Source organism: Balearica regulorum, chromosome 6 (genome assembly GCF_011004875.1).
Source record: "Balearica regulorum gibbericeps isolate bBalReg1 chromosome 6, bBalReg1.pri, whole genome shotgun sequence".
Lineage (NCBI taxonomy): Eukaryota > Metazoa > Chordata > Aves > Gruiformes > Gruidae > Balearica > Balearica regulorum.
Genome location: NC_046189.1, coordinates 2315173 through 2342615, shown reverse-complemented (window position 1 = coordinate 2342615; position 27443 = coordinate 2315173). Strand labels below are relative to the sequence as shown.

The following is a 27443-nucleotide window of genomic DNA, read 5'->3' as shown; positions in this document are numbered from 1 at the left end:
TCCCAGAATGTGATATTTCTTTCCCACCTACTTTGGGTTTTCTTCATGCTGTCTCTGTGTCGCTTTTTTGGTGAAATAAGAGCTTACCATCAGTGATCTTTGCAGCGCTCAGGAGTCCAGTCCTGACTTTGTTACTGCTTCCCGACTGAGCTGTAAGTCTGAACCTTTAGCAGCAGCATCCCAACAAAACCCTTTTCCTAGCACGAAGAAGCAGCAATCTAGAAGTCAATCCTTTACCGAGAGGCTGTGATGCTAATACCGTTAGGAGAACGCTTTTATATCTTTTTTTTTTTCCTGTTTGTTGCTCTAATTCTGTTTAATTTCTTGGGGACCTGTCAGATTCACTGATCATGGAGTATGTAGGTACGTGCCCCTCATCTTCCAAATACCGTTCGTTTTTCAGACTGATACTGGTGCCGGATCCATCAGCCTTGATCATCGGCACGTGTAGTGCTTGTTGCAAAGACCAGGAGTGGATTTCTCCCGCAGCTGCAAGCCAGGTAAGATCAGACGGTCGATAGTGCCCTTGGCAACCCTCCATGTGGGGAAGGCTTCTGGAAAAGGCGGCAGTGATGTCTATACGGGTGTTTGTTCTCCGTGACAAGCAGGGAGTCTCTGCTAGAAAACCAGTGTTAGACCAGTGCTAGGAAGAGAAGGTTAAAGCACCTTCGAGGAAGGTAGGCTTCTGGAAGCGGTTTAGATGTTCGTTGCAGATTAAGTTGGGGGAGTTAAGCTGGAAGAAATGGAACCCAAGAAGGAAATTGGGATTTCTTGTTGGCCTCCAGAGACCAAAGAGGTTTAGGGCATTAGCTATCTGTGAGACTTGGAGTTGAAGGAGGAGACCACCAGTAAAACCACAGAGCCTGGCAGGATCCCAGGGATTACAGACCATGATTAATGAGAATTTTAAAAGAATCGTATGTGCTTTTGGAGACTGAATCTTTTTCTGAGCAGTGGGGAGGTGCTGCTGCTGTCTGAGCCTCCTGATCTGGAATGAATAATGGAGAAAAAAACCCCAAAACCTATTTCCCAAGTTGAAGGCTGTTGATATAAATGGAAAGAAAAAAAAAAGCCCACTATCTCATCAAAAAGAGGTACTATGCAGAAGAATGGGGCCCAGAAACATTTAAACCTGGAAATTAAAGCAGTAAGCCTCATGTCCACACCAAGCATATAAATTGAAATTATCTTGAAAGTATACCTGGAGTATAGCAACGTAGTGAAGTCTTGCCAGTGCTCTTCTGCAGAGGAAAGCTCAGCAGTGTTTGGGATGGATCAGGAAAGCAGAGGCCTGATCTAGACTTCCCGAAAGCTTTCTGACATGACACCTGCGGGTTACTGGGATGGGACAGTGAAGGCGTGTTTTAACGGGCTTTACTTTTCTTTCGGGTTTGAATACTGAAGGCAGTCTTGTTCGACAGTGAGAAATCTCCGTTAGGCAGGTTTGCCAGGTACTTTGTGAGATCTAGAGGCGGGGGGGAAACCAGAAAACCCTGGGACGGTCTCTGATGCAGGGGCTGCTAAGGAATATTTTTATACCTTTCCTGCTTGGTGGAATGGTCTTGCAGAGTATCTTGAGGGGAGAAGCACTGACTGTAGGAAATGCTAGAACTGATTGCAAGAGCCTTTGACTTATTTGGTTTTCTAAGCTGGTTAAAAACTGTTGGTTTATTACTTGCAAACTTTTTATCATCTTGGAAGGAACTGAAATAAATCCTTGTCCATGGAATTGTTTTCAGCTTCTCCTAAATGCTTTTAAAGGACTCATAGGTCCTGATGGTGAATATTCTGGAACAGGCAGTATCAAAAGATAACCCAGGCCCCACACCACCTTTCCTAGCAGAAAGAAAATTATTCAAATAGATGAGGTTATTGCATCGAGAGACACTGCCACAAGAACAGGAGCAACCTTTTTCAAAGGGTCGGCGTAGTGGATCTGTGCATCTGCAATGTGTTCGGTGAACCAGAACGCAGCCTTTTGTCCAAAAAAGCTTACGTGCCAAAGCCTGCAAATGCACCTACTGAGGTGGGGGTGTCTGGGGAAAGACCAGGAGGGAATGGTTGGGTGCCGTTCCTGTTTGCCTGTGGTTTAGTGTTGCAAATCTAGTTTTTTCACTGAAAGTGGATGGAACAAAAGCCTGAAGCTGAACTATTAGGCTTTGGCTTTCTGCCCCAATTGTATGACTGAATCTTCTTTAAAATGACTACTCATTATGACTATTTCATAATGAAATTACTGTTTCGTTGCTATCTGCCATTGCGCAACAGGCTGTGTTCTGACACTTCTGAATTTCTCGTCCCTCTCTGGCTGAAACAACTCTGCAAAAAGTTGCCAATAATCTAGTTTCCCTAAAAATCCTATTTTTAGGAGAACTTACTATTTATTGAAAATGTTGCACGGTCCCACTGTGCACAAAAGCACAGATACTCAGTGTGGTGCTCATGCCTGTCATCGATTGACATTTGCGGCGTTGGCTCTGTTGGAGAAGAGCAACTTGGAGCAGAGGGCTGGAGTTCCGCAGGGACACGCTGGTAGGCTGGAGCCTGCTGCGGTTTGAATGCGAATGCTGCTGGCGATGCAGGAGGCTCCGTCTGTTTTGTATTCCTACCCATGCTCTGATGATCCTATGGGGCTTGGCCTTGCAGGGGCTTCAAAAGCCAACGTGCCCAAGAGCCTGGCTTGTGGGAGTGGAGTGTGTCTCTGCAATGTGCACCTCTGAGCAACCAGAGAAATCACGCCGGGTTTTAAAACTATCGCTTTGTCTAGGGTACTTGATGCTAGGGCTGTTAATATAAGGATAAGGCATCACTGAGACCTGGTGTTAGTGTTTTTCCTTCCAACCCTGAGCACTCTCAGATCTGCCAGCCTTTGTACAGTCCCGGAATATGTGCAGTGGTGGAAGGAGGTGGGCTCGTTTCATCCGGGAGCTGTCAGAGCCAAGGGCTGATTTGGCAAAAAAGGGAGTTTCTCGTGCTTGTGCCTTCTCTTTCCTTCTAGAGAGAAGGAGAAACAGAAGAGATCTGTGTTTGCATGGAAGAGCTGCTTTTCTGTTCCCAACTAAAGGGAGGTGTGAAGGCTTGCTTTGCCCATATGTGTGATTTGCCAAGGGTGGAAAATTTACTCTTTAGCAGCCCATGACATATGGCAGGGTTCAGTAAAGGCTAAACTGAACGTCTGGTAAGCGCTTTCTCTTGTCCTTCTCCAAATGTTTTCTCTCTTACCTGCTGTCCCTGCGAGTGCAGTGCATGAATGTGACTCCTGGTGTCCTGAAAATACACCTCCCCGGCCTTTAATGCGTTAAAAAATATCGCAACTGCTTGTTACGGAGTTGGTAAATGATGTTCTGAATGGCTGAGCCTGGCGTGGGCCAATCCTCTTTGCCAGTTTCCCTTGCACTAATCCCAATTAACGTAACCACAGGACATGCTGTTGCATGAAGATACAGTGAACAAATGCTTTGCAATTATTAGGGACCCGTAGATACTTGCTAGCGTGGAGTGCTGCCCAGTTTGAAGTTACTTGCTCTTTTGAGTCCACTTTTAGAATAGAATTAAAGAAGTCAGCCACCATCTGGTTCCAAGACACTGAGTTTAGCAAAAACAATAATAAAAATCTGGCTCCCCTCTTTTCTCCCCCCCGTTGTCCTGCTCTTCGCTGATCCAGGGACAGCCAGTTCAAATGTGTAAGTAAAATGCGAGCTGAAAACATGAAAGGCAGGGAGACAAGGCAGCTTTGAAACTAGGTTAGAGATGAAACGAGCCTGAAATTTGGCAGCTGTAGGCAAGGCTGGGTGGCCCTAGGGAAAAGGCTCAAAATGATTGATGAAATAAATGATTAATGAAATGGTGTGATTAGCCTATCACGGGATTGCATTACTGTTTGGATCCCAAAGACAGCAATTGAGAGGAGCCATGTGGGTGTGAATGATGTAGAGGAAAGAGTGCCAGAGCAGCATCTCCCAGAAGGCAAGTAGATCCCTCAAGTCAACCTCATGTTGGCTTTATTGCACTCCACGGGGTCTAAAATGTGCCCCTCGCTTCTACCCTCTTCAGAGGATTGACTCATCATTTGGTATCGGGATTTACCATCTGCACAACTACCCTTTCCCTGTTTAGGCAGATCGGAAAGAAGGCATTTCATTTTACACGTTGGTATTTGCTCTTACCTTCCCTGCCATCCACTGAACACCTGGGCAAAGCAGATTTTTTCTGGTGTGTCAGGAATATTTGGTTTCCTGGGCTTCCAAGGGCTTTCTGTATAGGGGCAGTAGCAACCTTGGCAGTCCAGATCTCATTCTGCTTTTTCCTGGCAGATACTTGTTTCAGGAAGGCAGAATGTTGGTGTGAGTTGTTCAAATAACAGCTAATCTGTCATGCTGATAGCTGTGTCAGTGCAGTCTAAATAAGAGATCGATCTGTGTTTACACCCCCCGCCAACTTCTTGGAGAGGGAAGATTTCAGAACTTGGAGAGTGGCTTGTGGGAACTCATTGCATCTGCCATTAGATGAATAGATTCAGACTTTGGACTGACATAACTATACCCTCAAGGGGTTTTTTTGCCAGTTAAAAACACAAATACATCACTGTTGCTCTGATCCAAATGTTTACAGTGCAAAATACTGCCAATCAAACTCTTGTTCATCAGGAGTTAGCTTGAAGAACCAGTCTCTTTGGGCCCATCAGATGACTTCTATATTTCCAGAACTGCCGACACATGCGTTGGCTTTCCAACGGCTAGCGTGTCCTAACAAGTGGCTACCTCCTACTGTACAAGCTCGTAGCAAAAACTGCACCAGGAAGGTGCCGCTTCTCCCAGACGTTGCAGCGCCTTCTGGTTATTTAATGCCAACCGGCTGGGCTGGCTGAAGGCTAAATATGTATGTGCATGTACACACAGATATGTATGTATAGATATAAATGTGTTTGTCTTTAATATCTAGAAGATTTTCTTCTCCCCCTTCGCTCTGCAGTAGCCTCTGGTAGCCGAGGTGGTATTCTGAGCAACACCAGTCTGGGCTCTGTTCCTGCTTTTGCTGCTGAACAGAGGCGGCTAGCTTTGCAGCCCCGTAGTGCCTCCAAGAGCTGCACAGGGGAAAACCAGCTCTGGATGACGGTCGTTTGTTTCCCCAAGGGCAATAAACTTACATGGAATGGATTGTGGAAGGACTAAAAGTTGGCTTTTTAACCAGTCCTGAATTTAGTCCTGGGTAGCTGTGCTGTAGCTGTGTGTATGCTCAGTCTTTTGTAACTGTGTGGGTGGAGAGCTCGTAGTGTTGGTTACTCGCTAGGCTCAACGTCAGCTCTGGTCTGACTTGGAGAAAGGTTAAGGAAATAAAAAGTATTTCTGTGTGTCTGTCCTTTGCTCATTCTTTTCTTCTTCTTAACAGCAAGACCGCGTTCTGGGGAGTGCATGCGCTTTCAAAGGCTTGGATGGGGCTCTTGGGCTGGGCCACATCACCGTTTCAATGCTGAGGTGGATTTCAGGTACTGGTTAATTTGGTGAGCACACAGCCAGTGAATTTGGCTGACCTTCTGCAAGACATCAGGAGATAAGGCCCTCTTATGAAACCACTGAGGTGTTAGACAAGAGCCGTTGCCTTCTCTTGCTCCTGCTGACAACACAAGGCTGTTTGGGTGGCTCCTTTACAAAACTCCGTGGGACTTCTGTGAACAATTACCCATAATGGTTTGCCGCTGAGGAAACTTGCTGTGACTCCTGCCGTGCACTTGGGCTGTGTTATGGTGAAATGCCAGCGAGGCACTGCAGCTATGCCTCTTTTTGGCTGAACATCAAGAGGCATGCATCCAAATGTTAAGGGTTTTTTGCACGTACACAATCTAAATCTTTTTTAAATGAAAGGATTAAAACAAGGAGGCAGAAACGAGATCTCCGTGTGATCACTCCATGTAATCTGTGCTGTCCTTGATACTGCAGAGGAATTGTGTGACTTTATCTGGTCCTCAGGAAAGGCAGACCTTGCAGCCTTTCCTTTGCTGCAGAGGTGTCCCTTGCTGAAATAACCAGGTAATTGCCTTCAACTGAAACCTCCAGGGCATGGAAAACTGCCAAGTGTCATGTCATCAAGACCAACCATCAAAAGTTGGATTGCTGCTGAGTAGGCTGGAAAGCCCTTGAGACCAAAGATCTTTAAGGTATGTCATCATCATGAGACAGAGAAAGAAAAAAGAACGGTATGGAAGCCAAGTGCACTGGTCTCTCCTTGGATGGTTGCAGTAGAGGTACAAGATGTCACCTTGTTTTGTGACACAAGGAAACCATCTTTCTTGTTTTCCTACAGGACTGCTTTTCTGTAAGGTCTTGGGAGCTGAGAAACCTTAGGAGAAACGTCATGGCCTAATTTCTTTCTCTCAGACTCCTCCACAACTGTTCTCTGTCTTCTGCCAAGGCACATCTTGCAGGCTCGCTGGGATGCTGGGAATACAGGGGGTGACGCTCACGGATATGATGTGCACATCTCAGGGCACTGGGAATCCTGACAGTTGCTGAATTTGGTTTTAGAAGCCAGACTTTACTTGTGATTTGAGGTTTATTTGAGTAAAGTGAAAGATGGAAAAAAAAATAATTTTTTAAAAAAAGATAGTTTATAAGAAGAAAATGGTGCAGAGCAAAATAAAACAGCATCCTGAAGGAGATCGACAGGGTAGTTTCATCAGCTGCTTGCTCTCACAATAACCATATACTTCTTTATCTAAAAAAAAATAAGCTCTTTTCCAAGTGAAAAGTATCTTCAGCGCAGCACGCTGCGCCTCGTCTTCTCTTGGTTTAAGTGAAAGGCAGTGATGACTGCTCCCCTGAAAGTGGCGGTGAACAAGCCGGTTCTGCTGCCTGCAGATTCCCAGGTAAAAGGCATTGTGCAAATATCAGAAGAGTATCTCAAGAGTTGAAAAATCAACTGTCATTGCTTTCACCTTAACGTGAAATAATATACGGGGGTTGGGGGTGGGAGAAGGTAGGACAGATGAAAACTGAACTCCAAGCCAAAAGTAGGCCTACCTCTGAAAGCAATTTTCTGACCGAGAGGTCCCTTTCTCTCCGTGTGTGGTGGGTTGACCTGGGCCAACTGCCAGATGGCCTCCCAGATGCTCTCACACTGCTCCTCCTTGGCAGGACGGGGAGAAAATAAAATGGAAAAGCTCATGGGTCAAGAAAAAGACAGGGAGATCATTTACCAGTTACCATCATGGGCAAAACAGACTCACTTGAGGGAAATTAATTTATTTTGTTGCCAATTAAAATAGATTTGGATAGTGAGAAATAAAGACAAAAATGAAAACAACACCTTATCCCCACCCACTTTTTCCCAAGCTCATCTTCACTCCTTCATTCCTGAATCCTCTACCTCCCCTGTTCCACGAGGGATTGGGGATGGCTGTGGTCAACCCATAACAGCTCTCCTCTGCCGCTCATTCCTCCTCGCACTTTCCCCCTACTCCAGCGTCGGTCATTCCCACAGGCTACTGTCCTTCAGGATAAACATGCCTCTACGTGGGCTCTCCATGGGCTTCAGTTCCTTCAGGAAATATCCATCTGCTCTGGCGTGGGGTCTCCCGTGGGCTGCAGTGTGGACATCTGCTCCACTGTGGTCTTCTCCACAGTCTGCAGGGAAATACCTGCTCCTCTGTGGTGTTTTTCCTTGGGCTGCACCTCTTCCCCCTCCTTATTCTCTGGTGTTCATGTGCTTTTTTTCCCCTCACTGCTGACTATTTTTTTGCCCATTCTTAAATATGTTATCCCAGAGGGGCCACCAGCTTTGCCGATGGGCTCAGCTGTGCCCGGCAGTGGGCAGAGTGCCTTGCCACCTACACCCAATACACCATATCTGCAATAATCGCTTCACTGCAGGATTCCCCATCGCACCTGCATCAGTGGTGGCCTCCCAGTCTTACTGAAACGGTTTTGCACACCAGCCTCTGTTGCTTTCTTGATCTGTGCTTCTATAATTGCATTTTCTGCACCCAGCGCCTCCTGGATACTGAGCAAAGGGCAGTAGAGCAGCTACAATGGTAGAGAATAATGGTCTGAAACATCAGAAATCTGGACAAGTTAATTTGTCCTTAGGGCTTTACTTTCTAAGTCCAACGCAGGAAACAACGTTGACCTTCTCTTGTGAAATATTTGGGGTTCGATTCGTAACTGTCCTAATTGAAGGTGTAGTGAGATTGCCAAGTTATTTAAAATTCCTACTTCCTTGCTCGTTCCGGCCTTGCAACGTAGTGTTTAATAAATCTTTTACAACACTGAGAATTAAAGACAGTTTAATAGGTTGTCACTTCACGTTGATGTTATTTCAGCGTTTGCATAACTGCATTCATGATTCTGGCACTTAACCCGAAGCCACGGCAGAAGTTCCAGCTTCTTGGCTCACCCAGCAACCGAAAGCAGGGTTGGGGGTAGATTGCAAGGGTTGATTTTCCTGTGGGGTGGGCAGGAATGTTCTCCGTGCTGGTAAAAATAGGCTGCTTTTAGTTCAGCCAGGCTAGCGTAGCTGGAACAAACTCAAGTCTGCGGTCCTCCCACTTCTTCTCTTCTTCCCTGGCAGCTACCAGGCAGTAACAGCTGCTTATGGGCCTTAGCTCTACGAGCTGCTGCTTCAGTCCTGGCAGCTGAGATCTGGTGGCAGAACGGAAAATTCTGGGTCCGATTCATCGTCCGTGTAACATGTCCTCATGTCCCATCACACCGAGTTGAGCTGGATGGCTCATTGACCAAAACCTCTGTGTCTCTCGCCGGTGCTTCAGTTGCGTATCTAGAGTTAAGAACCTTTTTACCCTCCTCCTGGTTTTGTTTTCCCTGATGAGCCATCAGCCACGTTTTCTCAGGAAAATGTGTTTTAAGAACACAGTCTGAAATATCTTGGATGTAGACCTGTCTTTTTGTTAGGAAGGAGTTTTTTGGATATGCCAGTCAGAACTGGCTGAGGTTCTTTTTCCAAAAGATTTGTAAACATCTAAAGTAACCACAGCGCCCTGATAGAAAATCAGAAAACGTGTAGAGCAAAAATCAGACGTGTGCGATACAAGATGCACGCTCCAAGCATCTTGTATTGTACAAAGGCTTAAAAAGCGCATTAGCAGAAAAAAACAATGATTTGTAATTACTTCTTGATGGTGTCTGGATGAGGCGGTAGAGTGCTCGGTTTGACAGTAGTACTGCTGAAATAACGGGGACCAGAATACCAGGAAACTCCAAACAGTGATGCTGTACTTCTGGCTCACAGAGCTCAGGATGCTTTCTGCCTGCCAGAAGATGACAAAAATGAAGCTTTGTTATGGAATGGATGTTGAGCTCCTGTTTATGCAGATTTTCTCATCTGTAATTGCCCTGAGATCGCCTTTGTAAGCTAGTTTTTAAATCGTGGAGGAGAACTTCTTCCCCAAACCTCTGACTACCTGGCCACAAGCTTTAGAAGCATATAGCTTAGGTTTCCCCTTGTCCCTGTTATCTCTTATAATGCTGCATTGCTATTGATGTGTCTAGTCTTATCTAGGTTGTTCTAAAATCCATAGTAAATGTTTTTATTTGGTCTATTGATGTGAATGTATAAGTATTTTTCTTGCTATAAGGTAGAATCCTTAAACTCTAGTTCATAGCTTATTTCTAGGGAACAGCAGGTGTCCAGTCAGACAACCACCACCAATAGAGCCCATTTGCAATCTTGTTTTCTGACAATTTTCCCACCTTTGAAAAATCTTTCAGAGAGCTCTTTTAAAACCAGTCCTTCTATTTTTGGAGACACTTCAGCTTCAGCTTGACCTCAAAATATTTGACTGAGCCAATATCAGACTCAGTACTCTTCAAATTTTTGGGTGAGTTTTTCTTTTTGCCCGTGTGGAAACTTGACAATTCCACTTTGCAGCAGCTGTGATGAAGGAGATTTCTGTAGGAAAATGCTCCCTGGTGTAATGTGTTAGGAGGATGGTAATAGCTGCTGTGAATTGCCACAGCCCTGGAGTTCAGACAGTAAGGACAGAGCGAGACAAGAGAAGGTGAAGCCAGCAGCTGGAGAATTGTGGAGAATGAAAACAAGAATACCCTTTAGTCACGCCGAATGTAAACCAATGCTCTGTTATCACTGGCATCCAACTAAAAAGTGGAAACGAATGAGCTAACGAGATGATGAAATTAATGCGGCATGCAAGGATGCGGCTGATCCAGAGCCACTCGCTGAGCAGGGATGGGGAGGAGTGAAAGTTGAAACGAGGTGATGGTTTCACTCTCCCACCTTAGCTCTGAGCACGCTTGCAAAGCCTTTGATGAATCAGAGGCTCGAAGCATGTATCCTATCTTGCATGTGCGTGTTTGCCGCTGTTTGCATTCTCCGATTTGAAATTATTCAGGCTGAATGGAATAGTGACTTGTTAAACAAGGAGCCTGTTGGAAAGCAAGACCTGTGCTTAGAAGGAGGCGGAGGGAGAGGACTGGGGGAGCTGTGTCAGCGCCTCAAAATGGCTTCGATCCTAACCTTGATACAAGGACGTGGGGTGGAAATGTGAGTTGTCCCTGGAGCAATCAATGCCCTTTCCACAGCAGGAGCAACGGCTGCTGCCGTGTTGCCACTCCTGCCCATCCAGAAATGGTTCCTGTTTCATTTTCTGAGGACTTAAGCAAATGCTAAAATTTGACCCGTGGCTCAGAAACTTGAGAAGTAGATGAGCCTAAATGTGTATTTTTAACTTTCTCTGCATTCATCAGATTTAAAAGCTGAACATCCTCTGCGTGAAAGCGGAAATTTTGTTGATTGCTTGCGTCAGAAGTGGAGAAAAAGAACCTCTCTTCCCCTCGTCCTTCCTTAACCGTCGATGACAGACTGTAATTGCAACAGTGTGAACAGTGGCATTTACTACTTCATCACCAACCAGGGCTGCTAGGAGTTGCTTTCTCTCCAATATTCAGTTCTTATCAGGCTGTGACAGGAGAAAGGGTTTGCTGCGCTCACGGGAAGAGCTGGGCAATGCGGAGGGTGTCTGCTGACCTCGGTTGCACGTGGGTGTGGGATGTGGCTTTGGAGATGCTGTGGCAGCCCTGCGTTTGGAAGACTGCCGCTCCCCGTCTCGGTGAGAGTCAGTGGCAGATGGCAGCGAGCAGCAGTTGCTGGTCTCCAACTGCACAGTAACAGCTTCTCTTATTTCTAGTCTTTTCACACCAAAAGAGTGCGGCGATGGATGGGTCTTGTGTCTGACCTAGTACAGCCCCCAGAAGTTTCCCGCGGTAGTGACTTTTCTCCAAACTCTTCATAGCATTAACGGTCCGTTTAAATAGTGGTCGTGTCTCAAACTTTTGGGGGTAGATGGTAGAAGCCGCTGTAAATGGAGTGAATGGCTGGGACAGAGTTTGGACTCAATGCAAAAATACCACTAGAGCTATCAAGTCTATGGGTTGTCTGTCTTCTTCAACCTTCGGGATTTTTCTGCCCCAAGATAAATTTTTATCTTGTAGTATGAATCAGTTGTGTCCTTTAAAAGCAAGCAAACGCACAAAATCTGAGTCATCGCTCTTTGCCTTCAGTCATCTCCTGATAAGGCCAATACGAGTGGCTGTCAAATGGGGCAAAACATCACTTGCACCTACCGGTCCCTCCATATGCTTCAGTTACATTGGGAAGTGGGGGAAACTACCCCTAGCCAGGGCTCCCTATCCTGCTGTTAGCCTTTCTGCAGTGTCGGGATCGTTTGGGGAGTGACCATGCATACATAAGTTTCTGGTAATTCCTGTTTCACCCTTTAATTAGCTTATTTTCCAGAAGTGTTTTTACCACCCAGTTATGTACCACTTAATAAATTTACCTCTGCGAAACCAAACTTGGTCCCCGGTATACAAACCAAGAAACGCCAGGGCTTTTGAGTGCAAGTCAGTAACGCTGGGGTGGTGGTAGAGATGCTGATTCCCATGGCCAAACCCAACGCCATCCTGTGCTGACATTCCTGGCTCATGTCTGACTCTGAAGGACGAGTCAAGCCGAGCCCTAACAAGCTGTACTACCTACCATTACTCTTATCTGGAAATGGTGTTGAGGAGTAACTTGCAAATATCCTGTTACACTTACAGTCCCAATTCCACTTCAGCTTTGTGAAAGTGAACCACTTTTTGTGACGGGCAAACGCTCTATTTTGAGTTATGTGACTGAATGCTGATTTCCCAGTAAGTCAAGTGGGGAAAAAAGCTACCCCACACTTTTTTTACACGTCAAACTTGACTAAGAGTTCCAAGATCAGGGTAAGCTTTGCTGCCCGTCACTTTTCAGCCAAGGTGATAAAATGTGCTTGGCCAGGGATTTCGAAAGCTTTCTTTGTAGCAGTAATTGTATGAACTTGGATTCTGTGGGACTCGGATGCCGAGCAGCCTGTAAGGAGTCTCGAAATCATCTTTGATATGCTAGGTCTCATTCTACATGAAAGGTTGTAAAATCTGCCTGAGACATCAGCCTGGTTTTTTTTTAAGATTAAACTTGCTTTGCAGAGCTGCTGTGCCTGTCTCTAAGGCAGTGCAGATTTCTGAGAGGAGCCCGGCGAGCAGGCAGGATGCTGTATGCTCTTGTCACCTTGTGCAGGCTGTAGTAAATGCCAGTGGGAGTTGCGTGCGGAAGGCATGGATCCACAAAGAGCATTGAACAACATCAACTCATGGTCCTAGGAAAAGCACCCGCTGAGTCGATACCTCTGGACTAAATGCTTAACTCCACAGTTTTCAGTGAGAGTTTTGGAGATCCTTGTTCTTCCCTTCATTTCATTCAATATTGAGACCTTTGCCTCCTACAGTTGTTGTCTAGAGTGGTATCTTGCAAACGGTGGGAAGGTGTTTTGTCTGTCCTGCGGGTGTTTCGGCAGAGAGGAACCGGGGTTTTGATAGGGTTTGCAGCAGGTTTCCGAGAGACATCGCTAAGGAAGGGACAAAACTCGGCATCCCTGGCACTCTTTGTGTCCTTTCAAATTAATTTAGCACCAAAATGATATTGCCTCCTGAGGACCTGGGTGGGATGAGGTTAATGTGGCCACCTACGTATGTACCTGAAGAATGACCCCTCTGTAACGCGTATAGCTAGAGATGCTTTTCCACTTGCCAAAGGATTCTTTAATGCTCTGACTTGCTACTCAAATTTAAGCTCTATATTAAGTACACTACTTATTAAGTATTAATTAACGGCAATAACCAATTGCACTATAAGATAATTATTTTGCCCATTAACAAAAATACTTTCCAGGAACTCTCAACTTTTACATCAACTGTAGCTCGCCCCTGGTTTTCCTCTCACTTTCTTGCAAACTTGGCAGCTATCAGAGGCTTTGTAGAGGCTTTTCACATGAACGTTTGTTGTCACGCTTCTGCGATGATTGCTCCTCTGAGCTAACACAACTGAGAGTGTTCCCCGAAGGTCTTACTCAGACCTGTTCACGCAGCTTAGATCCTGTAGCTGTCGGGTATTTCAAATATGCATAAGCTATTGCTGCACTTCTGGACTATTTATTTCCTACTCAAGTGTTTGTTTGGTTGTGGTTTTTTTTTTTTCGCTGGTCTCTTTTTTTTTTTTTTTTTTTTTATTTATTTGAGGAGTTGTGAAATTCTCACTGGAAAAGTGGAAGTGGAGAGCATAGCTGAATCTTAATTCTGCCCACCACCGGCTTGATAGATGGGCCTGAACAAGTCATCTAACCTGGCTGGGCTTGCAGCTGTGTCAACAAATTGAAAAGCACTAATTGAAAGCACTGTAATTAGAAAAATATATCCTGGGAGATTTTTCAGGGTCTTTCCTATATTTTAACAGCAATGCCAATAGGATGTACGGTACCTTACAGGAATAACCGCAATCCTAGATTGAAAACAAGAGGCACAACCTTTGTAATCTTACCGAAAAAGCAGTCGGGAGCATTGCTGAGAGCTGTCTGTGAGGGAGGATCCAATGCACGTCAGATCCTTGCTTCAAGTTGACAGGTCAGCTCGAGCCGTGGCTGCCTTTCTGTACTGCTTTCTTCAGCGTCCCACCTGGTGGTAACTCTGCTGAGGTTTCCTCCAGCGTGGAAAAGATGTGCTTCCTCCAGCATGGAAAATAATAAATAGCTTATTTATTAAAACACTAGGAAGATGATTTCTAATTTTTTTTTTTTTAATGCACCTTTCCCATATCTTCCAGTGATACAGCTTACACTGTAGAAATCGAAATGCAAACTCAGAGCTTCGTGCAAGCTTTTGAAGTGCTAGGGACATCTGTTGTTAGTGCCATGGGCAGGCTCTGGAACAGACAGCGCTGCTGACAGCAGACAGGAGAAGATCTGTCCGGACAGTGTTAATCACAGTCTTTGGCAGGCTGGGTATCTGAAGCCAAGCACAGATGGCTGCCCATTCTGCAGTCGCTTCCTTCAACTACGAACTTGCCATTATTTGTAGCTTGGTGGTATTTTGTGAATCTGTCTCATTTTAGCACATTTTATGTCTTAGGCTCGCACCAGGCAAGGACTGCCATGGTTCTCCTCTACAGTGACTCTGAACTGGCAGCTCAAATTGGATTCCCCGCTGCATTCCTCTCCTGTGGTGGGATAGGATGTCTGTCCTCCTGGCCAGCATCCCATGCCACTTAAAGGTCTTTTATTTGGAGGGGGTCCACTTAACAAGAGAAACAGATCTCTTTCAGGTTGAGTAATACTGCTTTATCTTCTTTCATCGCAATCAAAATATCGCTGGGAACTTGATTAGGAGACAATGTAATGCAGATCATCGATGAAAATATACTTCAACAGCTTTGCATCTAGAAACGATCCTGGAAATTGTTCATTGACAACTGATTAACAGAAACTCTTTACGTAGTCATTAACATACCTGACTGAGGCCTCTGTAATAATCAGCTGTGTTAATGCTTTCATCAGGGTAACAAAGGAGGCGAGTCAAATCTCACAGCACGTTTTTAGTGTCTCTAACAAAAACGTAACTGTGAAGGTCATCATCCCAGTTCCCTAATCTGAATGGTGCTATCACGTCAGCTGGGTACTTAAGACCCTAAGTGAATGATGAAGATCTCGGCCAACTCCTCCAGGACCCCCACATCATTGTTACCCAGGTTAGTTCTAATTCACTAGCACCCGTTAGGAGAACACTTAATATCTTTTATTTCTTCCGAGATGGAAGCAGTTTGTTTTAGCCCGACAGCTGCTCTTTGAATACAGAGGGATCATTTATTGATCCCTTTGTGATCAGTGATTTGTAGAGGGTGCAGGTGCCCCGGAGCTGGCCAGGGGCATTGCAGGGGGTCTCTGTGAAGGTCCCAGCTGTCTCCAATGGACCTGCCGGCAGGGCACAGCTGAGCCTGTCAGCCACAGGTGGGGCACATCTGGGAAAATGGGATTTAAGCAAGGGCAAACACACCAGAGAGCAGAGTAAAAGGTGAAGAGTAGGTCATCTGAAAAGCTAAAAGCCTGTGTGTCAGGAACAAGCCAGCAGTGAAATAGCTTTTGTGCAGAATGTCTAGGTGCTGGTTAAACTGGCTGGCAACTTGTTCAAATAAAACTACCCAAAGAGCGGGTAAGTTTGTAAGCTCTGTACTTGCATGTTTACAAAGTGCTGAACGTAAAGATGCTGTTCTGTTGAGGATGATACTCTTCATTGTTCTCAAGATGCTGATTTCCTTTTGTAAAGGTAAGTCTGTGTGTGTATATGCGTGCTTCTGTATGTAAAATGAAATCTTAGGTGCATGTAAAATGAAATTAAGTAGAGAGGGTTTGCTTGCTGATTAAAATCAGTGTCTATAAATAATTCTAATGTTAAATGCTGCCTGTGCCCTGCAGAGTTGTTGGTTGATGTCTTCTATTAGGTCAGCACTTAAACAGGAGCCTTAGGAGCGAGTGTAACTTTATGTTTGAGTGGTGGCTAATTCCCCGTCCGCAGCCCAGGGGAACATAGGGTGGTATTGCATATAGTCCTTGTATCAAAGTCCAGCTATGGCAAAACAGCGGAAAATATCCCTCCTGCTTCAAATCTGGGGAGGCTCAGTGACAAGTTTCTGGGTGGAGAGCTGTGTTTGAGTGGGACTGCGTTACCGTGCCGAGCAGCCTGCGGGGACCCCAGGTCTCCGCAGTGTCTGCGTGCGGTACATCTGTGCGGCAGTTACAACCAGGAAAGCTCGTTCCAATGCTCCACGTTCACGTTTTGCCAAATTATGCCTTCCAGTATTTCTTGTTGCAAGGATTACCCGATAAAATGCTTAAAGAACCTCAAGGATTCTCTCAGCATTGCAATTGTGCTGGAACAAATATGGGATATTTACTGGAAAAGGAAGGATGTGGGTTATTTTGTAGCGTGGTATTTCTTTATTGAGAAGCATCACTTTTGCAGGCAATTACACTGCGCTAGCAGAACAAATTTTAGTGAGCAGTTGACAAAATTCATAATTGATGAGCTTTGGCTACCACAATGCTGATTCTGTTCAAAGTAAGCTTATATTCCACACTTGCTTTTCTAAATACTAATGAGTCTGCTGTTAGCAGAATCAAATGTCATTTAGACATATATAGCCTAGGGGGAAAGTACATTCTTCAGCTGTTTAGTACCTGTCCCAGTCTGTTTTCAGGGATATGTTGATTTTGGCCTTCTGGGCACAAAGTAGTAAGAAGAAAAACTTTCTCCTCTGTTCTATCTAAAATGCTGTCTGTTGGGCAAGACAAATTTATATCAGGTGAACACCTAAAACATGAAATGGATGGAGATGCCTATGTGAGCTGGCTATCATCTTTGATATCAGTGTCTCCCTCCCATTGCTTTCTTCTCTGCTGGAGGAAATATCTACGGACTTTTGCTGTGGCTTGCCTGGAGACATCTCTTTCCCATCCACATAGCAGTGCAAGTGGTGGGCTAGGAGGATTAGGAAGGCTTTGAAGAACCTTCACCATAAGAGCCTTGGGGGAGATGACCACAGAAGCACCAGGCTATTGACCTAAAGAGGGAAAGCCAAGCAGTGCAGGAGACAGCATAGAGAAGGAAATGCCACTTTCTATGCTGGAGTCAGCTGTGGAGAACATCCCGCCTCTTCTTTCTGCTGCATCTTGCAATGAGTGCCTTGGTCATCACAGAATACCAGGTTGGAAGGGACTTCAAGGATCATCTGGTCCAACCTTTCTTGGCAAAAGCACGGTCTAGACAAGATGACCCAGCACCCTGTCCAGCCAAATCTTAAAAGTGTCCAATGTTGGGGAATCCACCACTTCCCTGGGGAGACTGTTCCAATGGCTGATAGTTCTTGTTGTGAAAATTTTTCCTCTTGTGTCCAATCGGAATCTCCCAAGGAGTAACTTGCATCCGTTACCCCTCATCTTTTCCATGTGACCCCTTGTGAAAAGGCAGTCTCCATCTTCTTTGTAGCCACCCTGTAAGTACTGCAACATGGTGATGAAGTGTCCCCTAAGCCTTCTTTTCTCAAGGCTGACCAAACCCAGTTCTTTCAGCCTTTCCTCACATGCCAGGCTTTCCAGTCCTTGGATCATCTTTGTGGCCCTTCTCTGGACCCTTTCCGGCCTGTCCGCATCTTTTTTTCTATAGCGGGGACCAAAACCGAACACCGTATTCCAGGTGTGGCCTGATGAGCGCTGAGAAGAGTGGGATAATGACTTCTTTATCTCTGCTGGTGATGCCCTTGGTGATGCAACCCAGTGTCTTGGGAGGCTGCGCTCACAAAGAGGGTGTTGGGACATGGGGAAGAAGAAAGAGGCTCTTGTGAATCCAGAATCTGGGTTTTGGGGTTTTTTTACTGGTACTAGTGCAGGTGGCCCAGCTCACTGAAATGGGCTAGCAAGGAAAATCCCGAGCTTTATCACACTGAAGGCTGCTAGAAGAACTGATGAGTGAAGTGAGCCACCCTTGCAGGCAGCACTTTGGTAGAGGGTTGTTTCCTTGCTGGCAGGTTTGGTGATCTGAGTGAGCCTGTCTGGAGGATGAGCGGTGGAGCCAGCCATTTGCTGCAGGGAACTCCCATCATAAATTAGCCCTGGCTGCTCAGGTAACCAAGAAAATATTCATGAAACAATCAAAGCTGAGGAAAAGGTGAGCTGGGAAAATTTAATTGGTGAAAACGAAGGAAACCTCGGCAACCAGCTCAAGTAGGGTTAAGAATCACAGTGTAATTAGATGTTCACATCTGTCAAGCTAGAGCAGGGTTTTTAATCTTCAAACCAGCTTTAGATTAGCTCAGCCCTGGCAGAGATGCTATAATTTATTATTTTTCATCTAAATGAGTGAGATGGTTGCCTAACGTGTGGCAAGAACATATCACCCTATGGGACCTGTCAGGGAGGGCAGAACGTTTTTCCCACTTTCAGATCTTGGAGACTGTATCTCGTAGGAAATTCGTCTGTGTTGAAAGAGGCTCAATTTTTCTAATAAAGTCTATTTTACTACTTCTCTATTGTATGTGCTGCACATGTTCATCTTTGGCCTGCTGCCGGTCCTGTGGCTAAGAGGAGCTGGCTGTGCAATTCTGGGTAGCTGCCTTAGGAGCAAAATAAATTCAGGTGCGGGGACATGTCCTGTGGGGGTGCGTATGTCAGCTCATGTCGTGAAGACGTAAGTGGTCATCTAAACGCTGTCATTTCTGTTTATCGGTGGGGTGAGGCCAGGAGCTGCCTTCTCATGGTCCTGGAGGCATCTGAGGTGTGGCGTAGGAGAGTGGTGGCAGACTAGAAGCTGCCTGTTGAGAAGAAGAAACCCACCTCTGGATGGGAGCAGAAGTGGAAAAGTAGTGCTGATTTGGGTCTTGATGAGCTTTTGGAGGTTTTTTAAGACTTTGACATCTTGCTTTGGGACAAGCAAAACCCCTGGGTCTGAAGCTCTGGTGGAGCGATACCCCTGTTCACCTGCTTTGTTAGCTTTAAGAGCTTTAAACAATCTCTCAGGCGGAGCGGAACATGCGGTGTGGGCATAAGCACCCGCTGCGTCCCACAGAATTTCACATGTTGGCAAAGGGTTTAATATTCCTTTAGTATCCCAGTCCCTTTATAGTTTAATGCAGTTTGCCGGGCATGAAAGGAAACTCAGCTTCGTAGCAGGATTCAGAGGGGAAAATAACGATATCGTGGTCTGTTTAAAATAATTAAAACACTTGGATATTTAGTTGATCTATCAAGGGGTAGGAGAGAATAATATGACACTCTGATTTGTTTTAGAGCTGGAGTTTGAGCACTTTAGTATAAAATTATAACCTATGAATTAATCACAAGAAAGTTAACTGTATCTAGGTCAAATCCACACGTGAACCTCCACAAAACTTCTGCTTCATTCAGCTTTTTCAGGATTATCTTTACTTTCTGGTGCTTCAAGGGAGCAAAACCCTTTTGAATTTAAAAAAAAAAAAAAAAAAAAAAGCTTTTTTTCCCCCCCCCCAGTTTCTCTTTAACTTCTCTTCCCTGCCTCATTTTTAAGTAGAAAGCTTTTTCCTTTAAAAAGGAAGGGGAAAAAAAAAAAAAAGGGTTTGTTTTATATATGTTTTTCACTGAAGGTTGCTCAAATTCAACCAGTCCTATTGTGGGTGTAAAGGAGCCGTAAAATTTCATTACTGCTTTTCCACAGAAACCAATTCAAGTGTCCAAGGCTTAGTCTTGTGGTTTAAAGATCTCTCTCTAGAATTGCTCTGTGCCTTTTTCCTATCCCTCTGTGGCTGCCAGGTTCAATTCACACTTGCTGAAGTATTTCTTTTGGGACCGAAACCAATTAAAACTGTGAAGAATTAGAGGTTCTGCTTTTGGGTTAGCTCTAAATTTTGGCTTCACGTTCATGAGCATCCCGCTCTGCAGGTTACCATGAGGCTGGACTCTTTCTCACTCTGATTTATATAGAGGCTGAAGAAGAGGGAGCTCTATTGCCATCTAATATTCTGTTTGTAGCTGAAAATCTGAAGGATTGTTGTGTGTTTGGTTTATTTTCCTGTGGTAGACATTGCTAAAGCATCGTCTTTTGCTGATGCTTCCCTGGTGAGGTCCAGCCCCAGGGCTGCATTTGAGGGACTGAAATACTGGGCTGCAATTAGCCTTACATTTTCTCCAGGGAGATTTTTTTTCACCGGATTCCTGTGTCAGCAAATGGAGCTATTCTTCTCGTGAAATAACGTAGTTTGTTTTGGTTTAAGTATTTACACTTGTTTCCTCTCTGAATTCCATTCCTCTTCCTCTGACGCCTGCACTCGGTTTCTACTCAGCCCTTGATGACTCTGGGCATGTTGAGAGAATGGAGTTGTACCTGGGCGGGTTGCTGCAACGCTCGTGTTTCTGCATCACCTCGGACGTGCTGGTTGTGCCTCTGCAGGGCTTTGCCGGAGATGCCGTCCTGCAAACCTGGGTCGCCAGCCTGTGTCCCTTAGCCAAGGGGGTCTTTGTGAATGTTCGTCTGGTGAGTTTAACACATGTCTGTAATGATATATTTATAAAGAGAGAATGTCAAAGTTCCTATGGATACCATATGCCCAGCATTGCCTGTTTTGGGGTCTACTCCAGCGTTAAAGTCAGTCCCTACGTGCTCTCCGGTGGAGTCAGAGGGCAGCAGCAGATGCCTCCATAGGAACAAAATAATTTTCTTCTCGCTGGGAATACTGTGCAGGAAAGCTTTTAGTTATTTGTTTATTTTGGGGGTGGTGGTAATGCATTGTAGTCCTTGCCTTCCATTCCCCGACGGTAACGCAGGCACAGTTCACCGCGCCGGTCTGCACTAGGGATGAATTCGCTGGGACGTGGTACAAAGAAATCCTGTTCCACTCGCACACTAGTGATTCCTCTTCATTAACAGCCCTTCAAAGAGCTTTAAAGATAAAGTGGTCATAAAAACAAGAAACAAAACGTTCAGGTTTAGCTTATCTTTTTCCCTTTTGTGTTAAAGGTCTTAAGATCAGATTCCTTTGGAAATGGAACATCTCTTCAGGATTGAGGCAGCAGGAATAGTTCCCGTAAATCCTGTGCCTTTGGGGGACACGCATACAGAAAATGGGAGTTTGAGAGAGAGTCAAGAATGCCTTAAAATATTCTCTTGGCAAATGATGTCTGGGGTGAACTCCTGGACCCACGAAGCTGGGCTGAGATCCAGCACGCACCCGTTCCTTGCTATAGTCGTTACTGGGAGAAGAAAACCGGGGTGCCTCCGTTCTGGCAGCACTACACCAGCGTGAGTTGTAACGCAACTTGCCCGTTGCTGACCCGAAAACTGCGGAAGGACATGCTCCGAGGCTGAAGCCTGTTTATTGGCATTATTTGTGGCATTGGTTTTTTTCCTTTTAATAAGACTGCTACAGCCTTGCAGAAAAGAAACACTTCTGCTCTATTGGCCTTCCCCGGCCACGTATTTGTCTTCTGCGTGGTGCTGCAGTGAGCTGAAAAGCACGGTATAGGCTGCTCTACGCCTTCGCTCCTGCGCTTGGCGTTTGCAAAGAACGTTTAAGCTTCCGCTTTCCTCCTGTCTCTTCTGGGTTACTGTTTTGTCTCCATTTTGGTGAGTTCAGGTTCTAATTTTCTTAGCAATAATGCTAAGAAAAAAACAGAAGAGAAAACTCCAAAACCAAACCTTGGGCAGGGAAGCGGGATATACCTATGTCCTAACTCTAACAAGATGACTGTTATCCGTACAACTGGTCACGCTGAAACACTGACTTAAAATTTCTGGAGATTGCAGTTGGACCCAGCCTATAAATTCATCTTGTCTTGAACTTGATCTCTGCACCAGGAATCGCTTTGGTCGTGATGGGACCTGATCCCTTCCCTCTCGAAACATCCTCCTCTCGTCTTCCTGAGCGACTAGTCATCTCCTCCGTAACGCTCCCCCGGAGCAGCGATGCGAGAGCAGTGGCAGGACCGTTGCAACCACTTCATTTATCTACTGAAGGCTTGATTAAACTCGAGAGGACTCCGGTGAAATTGCTGCTTGTTCCCTCATGTAATTACACAGCAAACTTGTTCATTGGGAGCCCGGACGCAGCCCTTGCCGAGCCTGTTGGAACGCCGAGCGGCGCTTGCTAAATCGCGTAAGCGGCGATGGAGGTTCATGCCCCGTATCCCGCCTGTGCTAAAAGCGAGCTGTCACCCCACGACTGCTTCACCTGACCCACAGCAAGGAGCATTTATGCTTTTTTTTTTTCCTTTTTCAAGTGCCGCTGCTGGTTGCAGGCAAGGCTACTGGCGTTTCCCAGGTGGCCCGTGGGCAGCAGTGCAGCCCGTAATCGGAATAGACCCTTCTGACAGCCACAGTCTGAATAAATAGCTGTTCTCGCCAGCTTTCCGTTCTGATTTTGCGTTCCCTGGTGACTTGCACTCTCTCACCACCACCAAGAAAACAGATTTATTTTTGAACGTGTAGCTAAGCTGGCAGCAATGTAACACCTTTTCAGCTCTCGTTTGGTGTGACTGTGGGAATAACTAACTGCTTTCTCTTTCTAATCCCAGGAATATTTCAGCTTCCCGTGACTTTTCAGTAGAATTTGACTTATAGGCGGTTGAAGCCATGCGTTGTTTGCAGCTGACCCGAGGAGATTTTTATTGCTCTGGAGTGATAACTACAAAAGGAAACTGAAAGCTCTGAAGTACAAGTCCTGGTTGATCCCTTGCCTTGGGCACAAGCAGAGAGGTTTACTTCTGCAGAGAAACCTTGACGGGCAGGAGGGGACTAGTGGCTTCACGAAGCCCAAGGTGCGAGCGGGGGAGCTTGGAGGTCTGGGACGGAGCAGCAATGTCCGCTGTAGCACCCGCGGCTGCTGCGCTGGCTGGGCTTTGCTGTGCTGGAGGAGCTGGGCCGGTGATGGAGGGGCTCATGGGGGTCATTCATTAAGGGAAGAAAAACTGGAGCTTGGAGCTGCCGTCCGGGAACTGCCCGAGACGAGGACTTAGCCAGGCTATGGGAGCTGAACCTTTGCGTAACAAGGGTCCATGGGATGAAAGCCATGCAGTTTGGGTTGAGAGGGAGATGCAAAGGTGTTACCTGCTTACAGGAAGATAGTTTTGAGTTAAAAGGTAACTACTGAAGCAGTGGGGGGATCTAGCAGTCACCCCTTTGTGTGGAATGAAGGCCTTGCGGTCTCTGCAGCCCCGACCCTCGCCCTGATGGTACCTGATCTTGCAATGTGCTTTTTGAGAACGGAACGGATGAATATCGGCTGGTTTAGATACGCTTGTTTTCTCTGCTCATGGGAGGTGCAAGGCAACCTTTGCTTGAACTCCTTATGCCCCACTGCCTAAAATGTCCTAAAAAAACCCTGTGTGCTTCCAGTTTGGGCGCTTCCAGGTCGGCAGTTGTGCTGTCCCTTGGGGTGACTGTGGGAGAACCCCATCTCCGCAGAGAGGCTCTGCCTCCTGTTTGGTAGCACTCAGGGCTTTTCAGACCGGTTTCTCCAGGTTTATGGCCACCTGTACAAGGGTTGGGTATGTGTTTGACCGACGGCAGGAACCTGTGCTTTACAGCGCGGGTAAATCCGAGCTGGAGGCATGCTGTTCCCTTTCCTACCGAATCGTACGGTCCGTGAGGATGATGTCAAGAAGTCGCTGGGGTGTGCGGAGGGGGCTCGGAGCAAGACTCAGGCGACGGCTGCCTGGGATGGAGCGGGAGGAAAAGCCAGCAATTCCCTCTGCCAGAGCTGTCCCATGTGGAGCACCTCTGCTTGCTGAAACAGGAGACAACCTGCCCTTTTGACTGCATTTGTTAGCAAGTTTCTGGGATTTTTCTTTTTTTCTTTTTTTCTTTCTCCGGCCTCCCATGTGGAGAAGAATCCTTTCAGCATGCGGATGGCAGCTCCCTTCGTAGAGGGGCAGGCGTGTGCAGAAGGCTGTATTTTTATTTTATTCATAGAACAGGTGTGCGTGTCACTTGCAGGGTGTTACTCGCGGTATTATATCAAAAATAACTACTGTGTTAAGCTTCTAATTCTCACCTTTTTGCTCGCGCTCCTGATTTCAGAGTCATTTGTGATTTACAGCGTGAAACTTCCCTGTGGTTGAGAGAGCTGGGCTAGCTTTCTATGAAATGTCTACAGCTTTCTTCTAAAACCAAGTTCTGTGTTTCCAGGAGCTGATTGTTAAAAACATGAAAAAACTGGAATTATGCTAAAACTGCCAGCGCTGGACGTCTATGTCCAAGGTTGGGTGCTGGGTACCTAAAAGCACAGAGTTAGTCTGGAGTGAATAGTAGTGCTGTTTGTAAGTGGGAGAAGTGGCAAAATCCCCCAGTAGACTGTCAAGTTGGGAGGGAAAGGGAAAAAAAAGTATATTTCTTTGATCTTGTAGCCTTGCTCCCATTATTTGTGCTACATGAGTGTCCTTCTGCCCAGAATGCTGCAGCATTTGGATGTGCTGCGTTCCTGGGCTGCTGCTCTGTAGGGAGAAGAGATGAAGTGAGAGGAAGAAGAGAAAGAAAAATGAGAGATTTGGGTATTTTTTTTATTTAAGCAGTAGAACTCCCCCATTCCTCCTGCATTTTGTCCCACTTCATCTCATGATTATTAGGAGCCTCCTGCTTCCGCTTTCCTTTTAGCGGAAACTTGGATCTGCAGCAAGCCCCCATGGTAGCGGTGTCTGGTACGTCCTGGTTCACCGGTTAGCTGGGGCAGTGACCTCAACAATGAGCGAACATGACGCTCCGGAGCTGTCGCTGTGGCTATCGTGTCCATGCATGCGTATATTTTAGCATCATCTTTACCATGAAGTTATTAATGGAAATCATCACCCTCATTTAGTAGCTGCTGTCACTTAGTAGATTAACCTTTATCAAGCAACTTTGCTATGCCAGCTGCACAGCAAAGTAATTACTTTTAATAGAATCTGCCCTTGATTTAAAGCCACAGGGGAAGCAATTAAATTTAACAAAAGGCAAAAGCCATGACTTATAAATGAAGATGGATGGCTTTTGTTATCTGTTTCATAAATTTTATTGTGTACCAGTATTAGAAAATATTTAGTCATCTCGTGTTTTGGGGGTTTTAAAATGTGATATTAGACTCTCTTACTCTAAGGATGAGTTGACTGTTGTCGGTACTAGCTCTGGGATTTGGCTCAGAAATAGAGCTCAGTATCATCCACACTCAAGTCACAAATGACTTGCAGGGGGCTTCGAACTTGAGCTGTCACTCGCTTCTCAAACGCTAGTGTTCAGCACGAAGAGTATACTTACAATTTCTCGGATCGCCTGATCTCTTCCCTACATCTAGCTAATCAGGTAGCATTTTGCTTTAAACCAAGACGCACCCTGTACTGCTCTACGGGCCTGTAGACTTCTTCAGTTAAGATTGTACCAGTGAAGAAGAGCTGGGCAGCGTGTATCTCCGTGTACTTGTATGATGGTCCTGAGTATGTTAGTTTGCAAATAGTTCATGAGCAACAGATGCCGTATGTACTTCTGTTCTAAAATTATGGTGGTGTCCAAGCTCTTGGGGACAAAAATCCGTCCTAATTCTTCCTTTAAACAACGACTACGTTTGCTTGGAAAGCTTGGCATGTGTGTAGATTAGCATTGTGCCTGTTGGGAGATGGACAAGAGAAGATTTTATTATTATTATTTATTCAATTGAAGTGGAATCAGATACACTTGTCTGCTGTTTCTTCCGTGTGGGAGATGGAGATCATGGTTGTATGAGTCTTTGTGGGCTTGTATAGCAAGGTAGATCTCCAGTGTCGGTCACGTTAACAAACTTGGCCAAAAGGAACTTCTTACACTATTGGGTTGTTTTGGGGTGATCTTAAAAGTTGGTGTGGGGTTTTTTTGGGTGTGTTTGAGGTTTTCATGGGTGAGATGAAGGTCATGGAATGCATAGTCACCTGGATTTCAGTGACTGGACAATGGAAATCTGTTTGTGAGTAGGTGTGGACAGTTCCCGCGTGTGGAGTGAGTGTGGTGGTGTCTGTCTTGTCGTGGTACTGCAGCATCCATACCTAGCTGAGCCCCCTGTGCCTTTAGCTAAGCGTGATTGACTGCAAGAGGAATCCAAAAGGTTCAACAACATAGATCAGGTTGCCAAAACCAGTTCAAAACTGGGCTGTAATAGTATGGTAAGGACAGCATGGTGCTGGAACATCTCCTGGGGAGATCATGCCAACTTTGCAGTGGGAGGTTGTGTAAGAACCTTTAGGGAGCCGTTTTAGGAGAACACTTACTAAGAATCTTTGAAGTGGAAGGGATCCTGCTGTGGGGCAGGTAGGTGCTGGGTAGCATCACATGGTCCCTTCCAGACCTTGATGTCAGGAACCAAAAGTACAAATATCCTTTTCTTCTTCAGTTTCACCCCCCCACCCCCTGATTTAACTTGCTTTAGGTGTAGACAGAGCTGAATGTCCTCTCCACCACTCTCCTTTCTCCACCACCCTGCTCAGAAATAACTGCGTAGCCAGCAGCACCCTTCTGCCTATTCTAAATGCTGTCCCCTAGATGTCTTATTTGCTGGCAGCTTTTTCCAGAGAACTGGGACTAAAAAAAAAAAAAAACAAAAAAAGCTTCTCAGCAGCTCCTGTGAGCAACCATGTGCCAGGGTCCCTCAGGAGACCTCTGGAGCTATAGGGTTGCTTACGCAGAATGGGGAGACATCTCCGAGGCTGCAGCGCTAGCAGCACGGTACTTGCTGGGGGTAATGCAGCCGAGCGATAGTCCTTTTGCTCCCGCAGTCCCTTTCCAGGTGACGGACTGAGTCTTGCTGCTTCTCTGAGTGCAAACCACACAGCCAGCCTCCGGCGTTAGCCCGGGGCATATTCCCTGTTTATTTTGTTTCTCGTACCTGCCGCGGGGAGTACCCGGGTCCCTCGTTTGCTGTCTCTCTCCGAGCAGTGCTGTAGTTGCTCCGCTCTCTACTGCGGCGTCCCCGGCCGGTGGTGCCGTCCCTTCGCTTGCCGCTTCCGCGATGGATGCTTTTACCAGGAATGCTGACTCTCCAGAGTGTTACTGGAAATGCTTTGGCCGGAGGAATGGTGGGATGGGCTTAGTGAATGGAGACAGAAAAACAGTGGACTGCAGCCCAGGCTTTCTCAGAGCTGTCATCTGTGAAGAGAAATCCTCTTTGTTCTGGTTTGTCTGTCTGAGCAGCGGCTCTTCACTTTGCAGTACGTTGTAGCAGGGCTACTTGGGCTCGGAGCCCTGACTTGGCTTCCTTCCTTCAGTTCACCTAATATCTGGTTTGCAATCAAATATCTCTGCCTGAGACTTCGCAGCTTCTATTTCTTTTGAAAAGTGGCAGAAGCCAGTGGTTTCTGACAGGCACAGATTAGCATGAAGCATCCCTGCTCTGCCATAAATCTTTCTTCTGCTGTAAGTCATCTACTTTTTTGGGGCTGCTTGAGGTCATTCCCTCGGTGCTTTCATCCTTTGTGAAGCTCTGGGGTGATTCCTGCATCCCAAATGCTGCCCTTAGATGGCTGGCGCGCAGAATCGCAGCCTCTGCAGCAACAAAATGTCCCCTGTGAACTGCCGGCACAAATTTCAGGACATCAGCCCTGAAAGAGG

General features: G+C 46.1%; 1 long non-coding RNA gene across 3 annotated transcripts in view; it reads left to right on the top strand.

The window, feature by feature from the left end:
- The window catches only part of LOC142602305 (uncharacterized), a 119238-nt gene that overhangs the window by 343 nt on the left and 91452 nt on the right, over positions 1–27443 (top strand). For all 3 annotated transcript variants that reach the window (XR_012835968.1, XR_012835966.1, XR_012835967.1), the window contains exon 2: positions 404–500. This is a non-coding gene — a long non-coding RNA (uncharacterized LOC142602305). The remainder of the gene's footprint in view (positions 1–403; positions 501–27443) is intronic.